The sequence below is a fragment of the Pristiophorus japonicus genome, chromosome 19 (genome assembly GCF_044704955.1).
Source record: "Pristiophorus japonicus isolate sPriJap1 chromosome 19, sPriJap1.hap1, whole genome shotgun sequence".
In the NCBI taxonomy this organism is placed as follows: domain Eukaryota; kingdom Metazoa; phylum Chordata; class Chondrichthyes; family Pristiophoridae; genus Pristiophorus; species Pristiophorus japonicus.
This window is the reverse complement of record NC_091995.1, coordinates 31,614,356-31,626,374: the sequence shown is the minus strand read 5'-3', so window position 1 is coordinate 31,626,374 and position 12,019 is coordinate 31,614,356.

Here is a 12,019-nt window from a genome sequence, read left to right as displayed (position 1 = left end):
GGGACAGAGAGAGAGAGAGAGACGGGGGAGTTGGGGCAGAGAAAGAGAGACACGGGGGAGAGAGCGACTGGTGGGGGAGAGAGAGAGACTGGCGGGGAGAGAGAGAGAGACCGACGGGGAGAAAGAGACATGGAGGAGGGGGGAGAGAGAGACACGGGGGAGGGGAGAGGGCAGGACATAGGGAAGGCTGAGAGAGAAACGGGGGGGGGGGTGGGGGGGAGAGAGATACTTGGGAGCGGTGAGAGACACGGGGAGAGAGTGAGACATCGGGGGAGAGGGACAGAGAGAAAGAGAGAGACACGGGGGACAGAGTGCGAGAGACACGGGTGCGAGAAAGAGAGAGAGGGACAGGGGAGACAGAGTGAGAGACGGGGGGCACAGAGTGAGAGAGAGAGACACGGGTGACACAGTGTGAGAGACACGAGGGGAGAGAGAGAGAGAGAGAGAGAGAGAGAGGCGGGGGGAGAAAGAGAGAGACGGGGGGACAGAGAGAGAGAGAGAGAGAGACACGGGAGCGAGAGAGAGAGAGAGGGACACGGGGGTAGGGGGGCGGCGGAGAGAGACAGGGGACAGAGAGAGAGAGATGTGGGGTGGAGCAGAGAGAGAGAGACACAGGTGAGAGAGAGAGAGACGTGTGGTTGACAGAGAGAGAGAGAAACACGGGAGAGAGAGAGAAAGAGAGAGACACGGCGGACAGAGAGAGACACGGGGGGAAAGAGAGTGAAGAGACAGCGGGAAAGAGAGAGAGAGAGAGACACGGGGGTACAGAGAGAGAAGAGACTGGGGGAGAGAGAGAGACACGGGGGGAGAGAGAGAGACACGGGGGTTTAAGAGAGAGAGAGAGAGACACGGGGGACAGAGAGAGAGAGAGAGAGAGAGAGAGAGACGGGGAGAGAGAGAGAGAGAGACACGGGGGACAGAGAGAGAGAGAGAGACACGGGGGATAGAGAGAGAGAGTGACAGGGGGACAGAGAGAGAGAGAGAGACACGGGGACTGAGAGAAAGAGAGAGAGAGAGAGAGAGACGCGGAGAGAGAGAGAGAGAGAAAGAGAGCGAGAGAGACATGGGTGTGAGGGAGAGAGAGAACACGGGGGAGAGTGAGACATGGGGACGAGGGAGAGAAAAGTGGGGAAGGGGAGAAAGGGACACGAGGAGGAGAGAGAGAGACTTGGGCGGAGTTGGGCGAGACAAGGGGGGAGAGAGACACGGGGCCGGGGGTGGGACGGTAGGTGGGGGGGAGGGGGGACAGAGAGAGAGAGACACGGGGGACCATGAGAGAGAGAGAAAGAGAGTGAGAGAGAGAGACACGGGCGACTAAGATAGAGAGAGAGACACACACACACGGAGGAGAGAGAGATAGACACGGGGAACAGAGAGAGAGAGGCACGGGGGACAGGGAGAGAGGGAGACAGGGGGACAGAGAGAGAGAGAGAGACACGGGGGACTGAGAGAGAGAGAGAGAGAGAGACAAGGGGGATTAAGATAGAGAGAGAGACACATACACACGGAGGAGAGAGAGAGACACACGGGGGACAGAGAGAGAGAGAGACACGGGGGACAGAGAGAGAGGAAGACAGGGGGACAGAGAGAGAGAGACACGGGGGACTGAGAGAGAGAGAGAGAGAGAGAGACGGGTGTGAAGGAGAGAGAGAACACGGGGGACAGAGTGCGAGAGACACGGGTGCGAGAGAGAGAGAGAGGGACAGGGGAGACAGAGTGAGAGACGGGTGGCACAGAGAGAGAGAGAGAGACACGGGGGACAGAGTGTGAGAGGCACGAGGGGAGAGAGAGAGAGAGAGAGAGAGACGGGGGGAGAAAGAGTGAGACGGGGGGACAGAGAGAGAGAGAGAGACACGGGAGCGAGAGAGAGAGAGAGGGACACGGGGGTAGGGGGGCGGCGGAGAGACACAGGGGACAGAGAGAGAGAGATGTGGGGTGGAGCAGAGAGGGAGAGAGACACAGGTGAGAGAGAGAGAGACGTGTGGTGGACAGAGCGAGAGAGAAACACGAGAGAGAGAGAGAAAGAGAGAGACACGGCGGACAGAGAGAGACACGGGGGAAAGAGAGTGAAGAGACAGCGGGAGAGGGAGAGAGAGAGAGACACGGGGGATAGAGAGAGAGAGTGACAGGGGGACAGAGAGAGAGAGAGAGAGAGACGGGGACTGAGATAAAGAGTGAGAGAGAGAGACGCGGAATGAGAGAGAGAGAGAAAGAGAGCGAGAGAGACATGGGTGTGAGGGAGAGAGAGAACACGGGGGAGAGTGAGACATGGGGGGGAGGGAGGGAAAAGTGGGGAAGGGGCGAAAGGGACACCGTGAGGGGAGAGAGAGACTTGGCCGGAGTTGGGAGAGACAAGGAGGCGAGAGAGACACGGGGCCGGGGGTGGGACGGTGGGGTGGGGGGGGGGACAGAGAGAGAGAGACACGGGGACCATGAGAGAGAGAGAGAGAGAGAGAGAGAGAGAGAGAGAGAGACGGGGGACAGAGAGAGAGAGACACGGGGGACAGAGAGAGAGGGAGACAGGGGGACAGAGAGAGAGAGAGAGACACGGGGGACTGAGAGAGAGAGAGAGAGAGAGAGACGGGTGTGAAGGAGAGAGAGAACACGGGGGACAGAGTGCGAGAGACACGGGTGCGAGAGAGAGAGAGAGGGACAGGGGAGACAGAGTGAGAGACGGGGGGCACAGAGAGAGAGAGAGAGACACGGGGGACAGAGTGCGAGAGACACGAGGGGAGAGAGAGAGAGAGAGAGAGACGGGGGGAGAAAGAGTGAGACGGGGGGACAGAGAGAGAGAGAGACACGGGAGCGAGAGAGAGAGAGAGGGACACGGGGGTAGGGGGGCGGCGGAGAGACACAGGGGACTGAGAGAGAGAGATGTGGGGTGGAGCAGAGAGAGAGAGACACAGGTGAGAGAGAGAGAGACGTGTGGTGGACAGAGAGAGAGAGAAACACGAGAGAGAGAGAGAAAGAGAGAGACACGGCGGACAGAGAGAGACACGGGGGGAAAGAGAGTGAAGAGACAGCGGGAGAGGGAGAGAGAGAGAGACACGGGGGTGCAGAGAGAGAAGAGACGGGGGGACAGAGAGAGAGAGAGAGAGAGACGGGGACTGAGATAAAGAGTGAGAGAGAGAGACGCGGAATGAGAGAGAGAGAGAAAGAGAGCGAGAGAGACATGGGTGTGAGGGAGAGAGAGAACACGGGGGAGAGTGAGACATGGGGGGGAGGGAGGGAAAAGTGGGGAAGGGGCGAAAGGGACACCGTGAGGGGAGAGAGAGACTTGGCCGGAGTTGGGAGAGACAAGGAGGCGAGAGAGACACGGGGCCGGGGGTGGGACGGTGGGGTGGGGGGGGGGACAGAGAGAGAGAGACACGGGGACCATGAGAGAGAGAGAGAGAGAGAGAGAGAGAGAGAGAGAGACGGGGGACAGAGAGAGAGAGACACGGGGGACAGAGAGAGAGGGAGACAGGGGGACAGAGAGAGAGAGAGAGACACGGGGGACTGAGAGAGAGAGAGAGAGAGAGAGACGGGTGTGAAGGAGAGAGAGAACACGGGGGACAGAGTGCGAGAGACACGGGTGCGAGAGAGAGAGAGAGGGACAGGGGAGACAGAGTGAGAGACGGGGGGCACAGAGAGAGAGAGAGAGACACGGGGGACAGAGTGCGAGAGACACGAGGGGAGAGAGAGAGAGAGAGAGAGACGGGGGGAGAAAGAGTGAGACGGGGGGACAGAGAGAGAGAGAGACACGGGAGCGAGAGAGAGAGAGAGGGACACGGGGGTAGGGGGGCGGCGGAGAGACACAGGGGACTGAGAGAGAGAGATGTGGGGTGGAGCAGAGAGAGAGAGACACAGGTGAGAGAGAGAGAGACGTGTGGTGGACAGAGAGAGAGAGAAACACGAGAGAGAGAGAGAAAGAGAGAGACACGGCGGACAGAGAGAGACACGGGGGGAAAGAGAGTGAAGAGACAGCGGGAGAGGGAGAGAGAGAGAGACACGGGGGTGCAGAGAGAGAAGAGACGGGGGGAGAGAGAGAGAAACACGAGGGGAGAGAGAGAGACACAAAAGTTTAAGAGAGAGAGGGAGAGAGAGACATGGGGGACAGAGAGAGAGAGAGAGAGAGAGAGGAGAGAGACGGGGGAGAGAGAGAGAGAGACACGGGGGACAGAGAGAGAGAGAGACACGGGAGATAGAGAAAGAGAGTGACAGGGGGACAGGGAGAGAGAGAGACATGGGGACTGAGAGAAAGAGAGAGAGAGAGAGAGAGAGAGACGCGGAGAGAGAGAGAGAAAGGGAGCGAGAGAGACATGGGTGTGAGGGAGAGAGAGAACACGGGGGAGAGTGAGACATCGGGGGGAGGGAGAGAAAAGTGGGGAAGGGGAGAAAGGGACACGGGGAGGGGAGAGAGAGACTTGGGCGGAGTTGGGCGAGACAAGGGGGGGAGAGAGACACGGGGCCGGGGGTGGGACGTTGGGGGGGAGGGGGGGAGGAGGGCACAGAGACTGAGAGACATGGGGGACCATGAGAGAGAGAGAGAGAGAGAGAGAGACACGGGCGACTAAGATAGAGAGAGAGACACACACACACGGAGGAGAGAGAGAGAGAGACACGGGGGACAGAGAGAGAGAGAGACACGGGGGACAGAGAGAGAGGGAGACAGGGGGACAGAGAGAGAGAGACACAGGGGACAGAGAGAGAGAGATGTGGGGTGGAGCAGAGAGAGAGAGACGCAGGTGAGAGAGAGAGAGACGTGTGGTGGACAGAGAGAGAGAGAAACACGAGAGAGAGAGAGAAAGAGAGAGACACGGCGGACAGAGAGAGACACGGGGGGAAAGAGAGTGAAGAGACAGCGGGAGAGGGAGAGAGAGAGAGACACGGGGGTACAGAGAGAGAAGAGACGGGGGGAGAGAGAGAGAGAGACGGGGGGGGGGGAGAGAGAGAGACACGGTGGTTTAAGAGAGAGAGAGAGAGAGAAACACGGAGGAAAGAGTGCGAGAGACACGGGTGCGAGAGAGAGAGAGAGGGACAGGGGAGACAGAGGAGAGACGGGGGGCACAGAGAGAGAGAGAGAGAGACACGGGGGACAGAGTGTGAGAGACACGAGGGGAGAGAGAGAGAGAGAGACGGGGGGAGAAAGAGAGAGACGGGGGGACAGAGAGAGAGAGAGAGAGACACGGGAGCGAGCGAGAGAGAGAGGGACACGGGGGTAGGGGGTCGGCGGAGAGACACAGGGGACAGTGAGAGAGAGATGTGGGGTGGAGCAGAGAGAGAGAGACACAGGTGATAGAGAGAGAGACGTGTGGTGGACAAAGAGAGAGAGAAACACGAGAGAGAGAGAGAGAAAGAGAGAGACACGGCGGACAGAGAGAGACACGGGGGGAAAGAGAGTGAAGAGACAGCGGGAGAGGGAGAGAGAGAGACACGGGGGTACAGAGAGAGAAGAGACGGTGGGAGAGAGAGAGAGAGACGGGGGGGGGAAAGAGAGAGCCACGGGGGTTTAAGAGAGAGAGAGAGAGAGAGAGAGACACGGGGGACAGAGAGAGAGAGAGAGATAGAGACGGGGGAGAGATAGAGAGACACGGGGGACAGAGAGAGAGAAAGACACGGGGGATAGAGAGAGAGAGTGACAGGGGGACAGAGAGAGAGAGAGAGACACGGGGACTGAGAGAAAGAGAGAGAGGGAGAGAGAGACGCGGAGAGAGAGAGAGAGAGAAAGAGAGCGAGAGAGACATGGGTGTGAGGGAGAGAGAACACGGGGAGAGTGAGACATGGGGAGTAGGGAGAGAAAAGTGGGGAAGGGGAGAAATGGACACGGGGAGGGGAGAGAGAGACTTGGGCGGGGTTGGGAGAGACAAGGAGGGTAGAGAGACACGGGGCCGGAGGTGGGACGGTGGGGGTGGGGGGGGGGGACAGAGAGAGAGAGACACGGGGGACCATGAGAGAGAGAGAGAGACACACACACGAAGGAGAGAGAGAGAGACACGGGGGACAGAGAGAGAGGGAGACAGGGGGACAGAGTGAGAGAGAGACACGGGGGACTGAGAGAGAGAGAGAGAGAGAGAGAGAGAGAGAGACGGGTGTGAAGGAGAGAGAGAACACGGGGGACAGAGTGCGAGAGACACGGGTGCGAGAGAGAGAGAGAGGGACAGGGGAGACAGAGTGAGAGACGGGGGGCACAGAGAGAGAGAGAGAGAGACACGGGGGACAGAGTGTGAGAGACACGAGGGGAGAGAGCGAGAGAGAGAGAGAGAGACGGGGGGAGAAAGAGAGAGACGGGGGACAGAGAGAGAGAGAGAGAGACACGGGAGCGAGAGAGAGAGAGAGGGACACGGGGGTAGGGGGGCGGCGGAGAGACACAGGGGACAGAGAGAGAGAGATGTGGGGTGGAGCAGAGAGAGAGAGACACAGGTGAGAGAGAGAGAGACGTGTGGTGGACAGAGAGAGAGAGAAACACGAGAGAGAGAGAGAAAGAGAGAGACACGGCGGACAGAGAGAGACACGGGGGGAAAGAGAGTGAAGAGACAGCGGGAGAGGGAGAGAGACAGAGACACGGGGGTGCAGAGAGAGAAGGGACGGGGGGAGAGAGAGAGAAACACGAGGGGAGAGAGAGACACACGAAGGTTTAAGAGAGAGAGAGAGAGAGAGACATGGGTGACAGAGAGAGAGAGAGAGAGAGAGAGAGAGAGACGGGGGAGAGAGAGAGAGAGGCACGGGGGACAGAGAGAGAGAGAGAGACACGGGAGATAGAGAAAGAGAGTGACAGGGGGACAGAGAGAGAGAGAGAGACATGGGGACTGAGAGAAAGAGAGAGAGAGAGGGAGAGACGCGGAGAGAGAGAGAGAAAGAGAGCGAGAGAGACATGGGTGTGAGGGAGAGAGAGAACACGGGGGAGAGTGAGACATGGGGGGGAGGGAGAGAAAAGTGGGGAAGGGGAGAAAGGGACACGGGGAGGGGAGAGAGAGACTTGGGCGGAGTTGGGAGAGACAAGGGGGGAAGAGAGACACGGGGCCGGGGGTGGGACGGTTGGGGGGGGGCACAGAGAGAGAAACACGGGGGGCCATGAGAGAGAGAGAGTGAGAGACACGGGCGACTAAGATAGATAGAGAGAGAGACACACACACACGGAGGAGAGAGAGAGAGACACGGGGGACAGAGAGAGAGACACACGGGGGACAGAGAGAGAGGGAGACAGGGGGACAGAGACAGAGAGAGAGAGAGAGTGATAGAGAGAGAGAGAGAGAGAGACACGGGGGACTAAGATAGAGAGCGAGAGAGACACACGGAGGAGAGAGAGGGAGAGACACGGGGGACTGAGAGAGAGAGAGAGAGAGAGACAAGGGGGACTAAGATAGAGAGAGACACACACACACACGGAGGAGAGGGAGAGACACACGGGGGACAGAGAGAGAGAGAGACACGGGGGACAGAGAGAGAGGAAGACAGGGGGACAGAGAGAGAGAGAGAGACACGGGGGACTGAGAGAGAGAGAGAGAGAGAGAGAGACGGGTGTTAAGGAGAGAGAGAACACGGGGGAGAGTGAGACATGGGGGGAGGGAGACACAAGTGGGGAAGGGGAGAGAGGGACACGGGGAGGGGAGAGAGAGACTTGGGGGCGGGGTTGGGAGATACAAGGGTGGGAGAGGGTCACGGGGCCGGGGGTGTGGGGCGTGGGGGCAGAGAGAGAGAGACACGGGGGTGGGGGGGCAGAGAGAATGAGAGAGAGGAGCAGACAGAGAGAGAGAGAGAGCGACAGAGAGAGGGACAGAGAGAGATAGAGACACGGGAGGCGAGAGAGCGAGAGAGAGAGAGAGACACGGGGGTAGAGAGAGACAGAGACACGAGGGAGAGAGACACGGGGGAGGGGACAGGGATAGACATGGGGAGGGGGGAGAAACACGGGGGCAAGGGGGAGAGAGGGATACACAGGGGTGGGGTCAGAGAGAGAAAGATGGTGGAGGGGGAGAGACAGAGAGAGAGACACTGGGCGGGGTGGGGGGCTGAGAGGAGAGGGACGCGTGGTGGTCTGGAGAGACAGAGAGTGTGACCCGGGATTGGGGGAGTGGTGGGAGCGGCGGGTAGGAGGAGGCGAGAGACATGGGTGGGGAGAGAGAGTCACGCTTGGAAGAGAGAGAACAGGCAGGGGAGAGAGAGACATGGGAGGGTTGGATAGAGACACGTGGGAGGGGGTGAGAGAGAAACACGGGGAGAGGAGAAAGAGAGACACGAGGGAGTGGAGAGATAAACACGGGGCGGGTTGGAAGGGTGAGTGAGACACAGAGGGAGGGGGAGAGAGACACGGGGAGAGAAAAGGACATCGTGGGAGGGGGAGAGAGAGAGATTCGGGCGTCCCATTACAGCTCCCTGTCCCATTACAGCACCCTGTCCCATTTCAACACCCAGTCCGAATGCAGCACCCTGTCCCATTACAGCACCTTGCCCATTACAGCAACCTGTCCCATTACAGCACCCTATTGCAATACAGCACGAAATCCCACTGCAGCCCCGTGTCCTATTACAGCACCCCTTTGCAATACGGCAGGATGTGTCAGTAAAACCAACTGTTCGAATAAATGAAGCTGTCCCTGTAGAGCACCTCTTCCCAATCCACCTTCATAACCAAGGCGACTCAGATTCAAGCAAAACTAGACCTCGAACAATGCAGCACATCTTTTATAACACTTTACGGTATCAGTCCAGGTCATCTGTTCAAGTTCTGGAATGGGGCTTTGGACACGCTCCAATTCTTTCAGAGGGACAAGTGATACAGACTGACCCAAGCTGAAACTTCGCTTGAAAATATAAAATGAATTGTGAATACATTATTAAACTAACTTGACAACTGGACAGAGGATGAATTATTCTTAACATTCAAATTAATAGAATAGACCTAATAGTGGATAATGAAATCAAAACAAGCATATCACACAGCACATCTTTCTATCACAGTAATGCATCAGATGGCAGAAGTCAGAAAATAGTGCATCGTCTATTGGCATTGTGACAGGATATGCGGTCATTTTCATGTTTTACAATCTGTTGATTTAACAGCAGCGCGAACTTCATTCGAAAAGTCAGTCATGTTGGCTGCAAGCAGAAAATGCCCCTTGAAACATATCGAGAGCCGTATAATGTGCTCGGTTACTGATGCTACTTGAAGTACTGTGGAACGAGATAAACAATTGGGTTACATAGTGCAATCAATTCATTTATATATAACAATGAAAGGTAAAGATGGAAACAGCAGCGTGTCTTCAGAAGTGCGAAATTGGGAAATAGATCCAGAGAAGAGAAACGTCAAACGGGAACTGGAAAATAAACTGCAGCAGAAAATTGAATGGCTGCATCCCCACCACCCGCCTCTCCCTTATCTCCAGAGAACATTGAAATAAATCAGAAAACCACCGACACTAAGAATGAACAATTTGGCAAATAACCGCATATGCGAAGCAGAAATAGTTCAACACGGACAATGATGTCCAATTTCCACCATTCAGTCAATTGCGGAAACCTCTCTACGTCCGGTGAGGTATACACTTCGTGTGCAGATAATTAATGTCGCTTCTTGGGCACAACGTTCCACGATTTTCGGAATGCCGAATTGTATTATTATTAATAGTCTCAAATTTCAAAGAATCTTAGAATCATAGAAAGTTACAGCGTGGAAGGAAGCCATTTGGGTCCAATCTTTACCATACCAGCCGACCAAGAACGATCCCGCCTAATCCCACTTTCCAGCTCTTGGTCCGTAGCCCTGCAGGTTACGGCACTTTAAGTGCATATCCAAGTATTTTTAAATGTGTTGACGGTTTCTGCCTCTACCACCATTTTAGGCAGTGAGTTTAAACCCCCACTACCCTCTGGGTGAAGTTTTTCCCTCATATCTCATCTAAAGCTCAGCCCAATTACTTTAATTCTCTGTCCTTGGATGTTGACCCCTCTGCTAAGAGAAATAGGTCCTTCCTATCCACTTGATTCAAGCCTCTCACAATTTTATACACCTCAATCAAATCTCTTCTCAGCCTCATCTGTTTCAAAGATAACAGACCCAGCATCTCCAATCTTTCCTCATAACCAAAATTCTCTTGTCCAGGCAACATCTTTGTAAATCTCCTCTCGACCCTTTCCTGTGCAATCACATCTTTCTTGTAATGTGGTGACCAGAACTGCACACAGTACTCCAGCTGCAGCCTAATAGTGTTTTATACAGTTCAAGCATAATGTCCTTATTCTTGCATTCCATGCCTCGACTAATAAAGGCAAGCATTCCATATGCCTTCTTAACCACTTTATCTGCCTGGCCTGCTTCATTTAGGACTTTGTGGACCTGCACTCGAAGGCCGTTTATTCCTATACACTTTTCAGTTTCTTACCATTTAATGTTCATTCCCTTGTCTTTTTAGACCTCCTCAAATGCATTACCACACACTTATCTTGATTGAATTCCATTTGCCATTTTTCTGCCCACCTGACCAGTACATTGATACCTTCCAGCAATTCGCAGCTTTCTTCTTTATTATCAACCACACAGACGATTTCAGTGTGATCTGTAAACTTCTTAATCAAACCACCAACATTCAAGTCCAAGTCATTGATATATATCATAAACAGCAAGGAAACCAGCATTGATCCCTGTGGAGCCCCATTGGATACAGCATTCCAGTCACAAAGACAGGCATCAACCATTACCCTTGGCTTCCTGTCTCTGAGGTAAGTTTGGATCCAACTTGCCACTTTGCCCATATACACTACATCATACACACCACCCTCATCGACCCTCCTGGTTACCTCCTCAAAAAATTCAATCAAGTTAGTCAGAGACGACCTTCCCTTAACAAATCCACGCTGACTGTCTTTGATTAATCCATGTATTTCCCAATGAAGATTTATCCTGTCCCTCAGGACTTTTTCCAATAATTTTCCCAACACTGAGGTAAGGCTAACTGGCCGCATTTAGTCTGGCAATTGATCAAAAAAGAAGCACTGGTTATTCTATTTCAGAGATCCTCCCACGTAGTGGTTTCAAACCAATTTTAGGCGTGTCATCAATGCAGGTTGTTTGATTTATTATTCACAACAAATTCCATTTTAACATAGTAATACGCCCCAAGTCACTTCAGAGTAGTGGTCATCAAAGAAAATTTGACTCCAAATCACATACTGAGAATGACGTGAGTAGCACGTGTAGCGAGTTGGTATTAACGAAGGTAACGGGTCCACAGACAGATAGGGAATGGAAGGCCAGCAGGTAGGGCAGTGCAAGGAAGGTAGTGCAGGGGTCCCCTGCGGTCATCCCCCTGCAAAACAGATACACCGCTTTGAGAACTGTTGAGGGGGATGACTCATCACGGGAGGGCAGCAGCAGCCAAGTTCATGGCACCGTGGCTGGCTCTGTTGCACAGGAGGGCAGGAAAAAGATTGGGAGAGCGATAGTGATAGGGGATTCAATTGTAAGAAGAATAGATAGACGTTTCTGCGGCCGCAACCGAGACTCCAGTATGGCATGTTGCCTCCCTGGTGCAAGCGTCAAGGATGTCTCGGAGCAGGTGCAGGACATTCTGAAAAGAGAGGGTGAACAGCCAGTTGACGTGGTGCATATTGGTACCAAAGAAAAAGGTAAAAAAAGGGATGAGGTCCTACGAGACGAATTTAAGGAGCTGGGACCTAAGTTAAAACATAGGACCTCAAAAGTAGTAATCACTGGATTGCTACCAGTGCCACGTGCTAGTCAGAGTAGGAATCGCAGGATAGCTCAGAGGAATACGTGGCTTGAGAAGTGGTGCAGCAGGGAGAGATTCAAATTCCTGTGGCATTGGAACCGGTTCTGGGGGAGGTGGGACCAGTACAAACCAGATGGTCTGCACCTGGGCAGGGCCGGAACCAATGTCCTCGGGGGAGTGTTTGCTAGTGCTGTTGAGGAGGAGTTAAACTAACATGGCAGGGGGATGGGAACCAATGCAGGGAGACAGAGGGAAACAAAATGGAGACAGAAGCAATAAACAGAAAGGAGATGCGTAAACGTTGAGGG